The sequence below is a fragment of the Melitaea cinxia genome, chromosome 11 (genome assembly GCF_905220565.1).
Source record: "Melitaea cinxia chromosome 11, ilMelCinx1.1, whole genome shotgun sequence".
Lineage (NCBI taxonomy): Eukaryota > Metazoa > Arthropoda > Insecta > Lepidoptera > Nymphalidae > Melitaea > Melitaea cinxia.
In genome coordinates, this window is record NC_059404.1 from 16,804,352 (window position 1) to 16,811,349 (window position 6,998).

Genomic DNA, 6,998 nt, shown 5'->3' on the forward strand with positions numbered 1-6,998 from the left:
GACCGATTTCACAAACTGAACACTGACTTTCGATATTATTTTTTATTTTGCTCCTTTTACCTTGACACATATTTTTTATCGTAAATGTATGATTTTATCTTTGCATATTAAAGATATGTTTTGGGACTAATCGCATATGCATATACTAGCAACAACTAACGATGTCTTTCAATAAGAAACTAAGCAAAAATATTTCATAATGAATTATCTTAAATATTTTAATAGAAGTTTTATTATAGTTTGTAACAATTTATTTGTTATGAGTTCGATTTACGCCCCGAGTCTGGAAGTAATATATATTTATTTATATGTTTTGATTATATATAATAATACATTTAAATAAATATGTATTTTTAGCGATTTTTTTAATCTAATCAATCGGCTATTTCCTATAGATCAAACATTAAGTTGCTTTCTTTAGAACAGACGACCGCGTGTGTATGTTATAAGATTTATTAATAAAACAAGTTAATTTATTAACTTAACCTTTATCACCACAGGAACACTGGGTTTGGGGTACTTCCCCAAACGGGCTGCTCCCGTAAATTATCAAGTACTTTCAGAATTGAAAAATGTATTATTTAAATATGAAATATATAGCCGTGCATGCGGTGCATTATTAAATATCTTCTTCGTCTATTTTTTTTCTAATGTTTACGCGAATTTCACTCATTGAAATGAAACAACTTTTTCGGATTTTATCGCGGTTTATTAACTTTTTTAGATTGCCGACGTTTCGGATACTTTACAGCAACTATGGTCATGGGAGGACTGAGGTGTTAGACGTCCTTAGTTACAAAGTTATTTGAAACTACCCGACATACATCAACATTTTAGCTAGTTCTATATCTTTTTTTTTATGTCACTAGGTCGGCAAACAAGCGTACGGCTCACCTGATGGTAAGCGACTACCGCAGCCTATAGACACTTGCAATACCAGAAGCATTGCAAGCGCGTCGCATCTACATCTACGCAGAATGTGCTAATGTGGTATATTATGCTTGGTTTTTGATTTGATGATATTAATAATGGGATCCCAAGCAGGTGGTAATAGCCAGCCATCTTCTCTATTGAAATTTGAATGTTTTTTAATTTCAATAGCCTCACGGATCATGCTTGGTTCTGCTTCGTCTATTTGAAAATTTAATAATTTTAAAATAAATAAAAAATATGTACAGGTATTTTATGCGATATTACATAAAAATTGGAAAAAAAACGTATCAACTTTCCTACCGTGATTGATAGGTTGTTTCTGAACGAAGTGGTCATCTCGATTCGGCCTTGACCTACTGAGATTCATCTGTGCTACGTTTTATTGGTATGTCTTGCTACATTTTATTGGTCTGTGAAATTAAACTGTTCCACATTAAAATGTAATGCTTTTTTTATTCGGTCCCTAAGGTGTAAATGTAGGAAGGGTTCGATAAAGATTGTCGATCGACTTTGATATGTATTTACTGAATGTTTTACATATTCATTGACTGTATATTTCTTATTTTATTGACATGGCTTAAATCGGCGAAAACAAATTTTAGGACGGACCCCTTCCGCGTCCTTGTAACAGATGGTCACATTTATGGGAGTAATCTAGTATAATGTTACATATTTTGCAATTTACACCTAGAAATATTATTTATTTAATTAAACAATCAGTTTCGACATTAGGTACTTCCATTTAACTAACAATTTTATACTGTGTGGTTGCGGCATTAAGAATATAGCCACCCCTTCTCTTACCGTGGGTGTCGTAAGAGGCGACTAAGGGATAACACAGTTCTACTTATACCTTGGAACTTAAAAAGCTGACCGATGGCGGGATAACCATCCAACTGCTGCCTTTGAAATAGATAGGCCGAACACGGGCAGCAGCGTCCTCGGTGCGACAAAGCCAGCCCTGCGGTCACCAACCCGCCTGCCCAGCGTGGTGACTATGGGCAAAACACATGAGTTCACTATTTTTGCGAACTTGTGGAGGCCTGTGTCCAGCAAATTACGAAAGCTGAATTGTTACATATCTTACAACCTTGGTTACATATTCTACTTACACGATATTCGAGTAGAGTTCGCTGGATAAAAATCCATTTGCCTATCAATAGGAATAATATTTGAATGGATTTGGTGCTCAGTGACAAAAATTATTTTTAATTGGAATTACATTCCATTGGAATTTTTGGAAGTTTTCGATTCATTGGAGTTATGTTTACTTTCGAATTTTAGTTAGAGTGCTACATTTATTATCAATTTTTGTATATTTTTTTTGCTAGTTATAGAACTCCATGATTTAATCCAGTTTAGTTTTTGATAGTTGTCAAATTAATAATTTCTTATCGTATTTTATTTTTTTAAATCTGAGCCAAATGTGTTCAAAAGGTTTTTTACAACATTTATTTTTATTAATCGAGCTAATAAATCTCTAATTTAGGCGTTAAAACAAACAATTTTACAACAACACAACAATTTTTTAAGCAAAACAAATTTATCCTGAGTGTCTCGTAAAGCATTTTTTTACACGATTTCCTATTAAATGACATTTTGATTGAAGCAAAGGAAATTGCTACACCATACGAGCGAGTTGATATGATGAATGATGCGCTATAGTGCGAGAGGCGATTGTAATATTCTAAACTTATCTTACATAAACATTCTAAAAATTTTGATATGATATTCAAAAATGTTTAGAATTTCTAATGTGTGGGTAACACAAAAATAAAATCGTACATATTAAAAATAGCATGGTGTCGTCTCCTGTCAAAGATTTTCATTGTAATACGAAACTTTGAATTGTTACGGGTTTCTGTAAAGAGCTCACTATAGACGGCGCCACGGTTCGCTTAAACCGAATATAAAAATCATCATATCAAAAATTTCGATCTAGCGGGTACTTCGTTCCATAGCTTAATTGGCTAGAGTACCGGCACGGTCAGTCGGAGACGCGGGTTCGATCCACGCTGGAGCGGTCAATTTTTGATATGATATTCAAAAATGATTAATCAAGTATCTTTTGTTAAAAATTTTAGAACTAACATTGAATTATCTGTGATAATATTTGATGGTATTTTGGGGACAGTCGGGACTGGGCTGATTCATTTATATATATATATATAGATTGTATACCTTTAATACTGAGCCAACATCACACCAAGAGTTCCATAAAAGGTACATTACAAGGTCGTACAATGTCTGAATGTAACTTACTCTTATGAGAATAACTCTAAGTAAAGTATGTCAAACTCGTGTTTGCAAGCGTGCCCTGTTCGAACATGTTTCTCGAACTTTTCTTGAACTTAAACTATTTGTATACATTTACATACACGTGAGTATACACCGTGCTGTGGTGTATGTTTATTTGGTAAATTTACCTATACCACATTAAAAAAATAAAAAAAAAGTAAAATCATTCAGTTAGCAGTTTTAACTATTACTGCACACATTGCGTATATATGCAGAACATATAATAAAATGGTAGGAAATTCAAAACTGTACATTAAATATTTTTTTAAAAGAATACTTGGGGTGTGATCTACAATCGATACCGAAGCCAAAAATATAGTTTTTAGAATTTTTGTCTATTTGTTTGTTTGTCTGTATGTATGTCCGGGATAAACTCAAAAGGTACTGCATGGATTTACTTCAAATTTGGCATGAATATTATAAAAAGTCAGGTCAACATATAGGCTACAAATTATCACGCTATCACCTACGGGGAACGAGCAGCGAACCTTTATTTCTTTAACGCATTCTGTAACAACGTGTAATCTAACGACGCATATTTGAATGTTGTTATTATGTTAATAACCATGCTATAAGCTAACTTCATACTATAAATAAAGACATAGGTAGATCCCAACAGTGCTCACATATCTTGCTTGGAGTTAGGGGTAGTAATTAGATTACAGCCAAATAATACTGATCTAATCATTTTCTATAAGAATAAAGGGAATGATATTGCAAGTGTCCATAGCATGCTAGCCACCGTACTGTGATAGAATATATAATATATTGTTTACATTTTTATACGCCTCACACTCGATGGTTCCCGTTATTCATGAAAGTTCTATATCGTAATTCTGGAAAACACATGATATAAACAAAAACGCCTACACCAACAATAAGACAAATATTTGCGTGGCCTATGTTTATGTAGTTTATTTACTTTCAGAGTCGATAATCAACTACAATCTTACTTAAAATCAATAACCTAACGATTTCGTTATAATAACATAATTCATGAGTTACAACTAAACACTGTTGAATCAGACATTCTTGGCTTTCTTTTACGAATTAGAAAGTATCGTCAAAGTAAATCATTTCCTTTTTCTAGGTAATATTTCATGCATTTTCATAATGATAATAAGTCTTTTGTGATTTAATTTCGGATTTTATTAATATTGACTTGTTTACGCAAATAATTATTATGAGAAATATTAAAAATTAGTTTAATGTGGCGTTACAACATTGAAAGTATATAAAAATTTCATAATAGTAATTGATTTATTACGAATTTGACTAAAAAAAATATTTGGTAGATATATAAAAACTAAACAGATCACTGCGAATCAGTACTAAAACTACATAAATATATATAATATACACCAAGACTCAAGGTCAGAAATGAAACCCGCCATGAGTTGAGAACAAACTTGCTCAAAAAGCAAGGTCATAGCTAACTTAACTAAGGTAGGGCACAGCAGGAAATTTCCTGCTCAAATATGGAGCAGCCTGACTAGGGAAGTACCTCGACCTTACAGAAGAGCACAGCATAATACTGCTTACAAGCAGTGTTATGTCACTGTTGGTGAGCAAGGTGACCAACTACTGGAATAAACGGGGAATCGGCGATAGGGTCGGCAATGCGCTTGCAATTCTCCTGGTATTGCAGACATCTATAAGCTACGGTAATCTCTTATCATCAGGTGAGCCGTAAGCCTGTAGGCCAATCTAGTTATATAAAAAAAACTGCCAGCTGACCAGTGGTAAATTTAAACATGAATTATACCACAATATCGTTTTTCCTTTATTTTGATATCCTATTTATAAAATTAATCGGCATTAATTTTTGGGCTCTGCGTAACAAAATATAACTCTTCGACAGCAGTGGTCCCCCGGGCTATATTGTACAAAGCGCTATAAATCAACGTGCAGTCGGTTAATGACCCCATCTGTGACGTTTCGTATTATAAGAAGCGTTTTTGCTATAGGAATACATTTTGACAATTTTTAATATATAAATAATGACTACTTATTTATAAACTTTTTGAATTGGTAAGTAAACTAACGTAGTGTGAAATATTTATATAGTTGGATAACGGAAAGTTGCTTTTAAAGGAAAACTTTTTGACACTCGCTTGACTTGGGGAGTAAGCTGGTGAATGCATTACGAAAAGTATAATCGGGCGAGGCGAACGGAAGTAGAGAGGAAGATATAAGTTAGTGAAGATAAAAAGAGATAGAGTTACTTCAGTTTTGTGGTCTAAAGGACAATCGTTTTTTTTTTAAATCGAGATAATTTAGGTTTAAATGTTTTAAGAATATATTGAGCAAATGATTGTTATTGTCTGATGGCCGACCATCGCGGGTTCGCTTCCGTTCAGATAATTTTATTGTGTTTTTATAAATAGGCTTTCTGGCCCAGTAGTTTTCCTGAGTATCTAAGTACTTGTAAATATATTTAAATATGGCTTAGATTCACATTGTGCTGTGTGGTTTCGGCACTAAAGAATTTAGCCACCCCATCTCTTCCCGTGGGTGTCGTAAGAGGCGACTAAGGGATAGCACAGTTCCACTACCACCTTGGAACTTAAAAGGCCGACCGATGGCGGGATAGCCATCCAACTGCTGGCTTTTTAAATGCACAGACCGAGGACGGGCAGCAGCGTCTTCGGTGCGACAAAGTCAGCCCTGCGGTCACCAACCCGCCTGCCCAGCGTGGTGACTATGGGCAAAAACCCCCATGAGTTCGAACCTAAAAATAAGGCCCTCAGTTCCCGGCAGCCCCACTATTCCCGGCTACGGCAGCGGCCGTGGTAACGGTGGGGTAGAGGGTGCTAAGAATCACCGGGGTACGGGAGGCTGCCATAGAAAAATATTCCTGGCTACGTATAATGGACGCACGCTACGGTTGGACCATCACCTCACCGAACTTGAGGTAGAACTTAGTCACATTAAGTGGAGCATACTGGGGTTGTCTGAAGTCCGAAGAGAGGGAGAGGACACGATGATCCTGGACTCCGGGCACTTGTTCTACTTCCGTGAAGGTGATGGGCTTTCCCAAGGTGGCGTCGGTTTTCTGGTTCACAAGACTCTCACTAACAACGTTGTGGAAGTCAGTAGTGTGTCGACCCGGGTAGCGTACCTTGTACTTAAGCTCACCGACAGGTACTCCCTGAAAGTGATACAGGTATATGCGCCGACCTCGGCACACTCTGACGATGAAGTCGAAGCCTTGTATGAAGATATCACAAGGGCCATACATGGCACTACTTCGACCTTCTACAGCGTTGTTATGGGAGACTTCAACGCTAAAGTGGGAGTACAAGGCCGCGACGGATCGAGCATCGGACCACACGGATTGGGGCACAGGAATCACAGGGGGCAGACGCTTGTCAACTTCCTCGAATCGGAGGGGCTCTTCTTGATGAACTCATTTTTTGAGAAGAAGCCCCAAAGGAGGTGGACATGGCAAAGCCCCGATACTGTGACGAGGAACGAGATAGATTTCATCATAGCGGATAAAAGGCATATATTCAGAGATGTCTCAGTGGTTAACAGGTTTAACACCGGCAGCGACCACCGGCTAGTACGGGGCACTCTGAATATATGTCTCCGAAAGGAGCGGACCCGCTTGATGAAATCTACTCTCCGACCTACGCTGCCCCAAATACTATGTGGCTCCGAGCAGTTTCAGTTGGAACTCCAAAACCGATTCGATTCGCTGGAAACTACTAGCGACGTGGACGAGATAACCGACAACGTGGTGAAGACGGTGTGTACACTGGGTC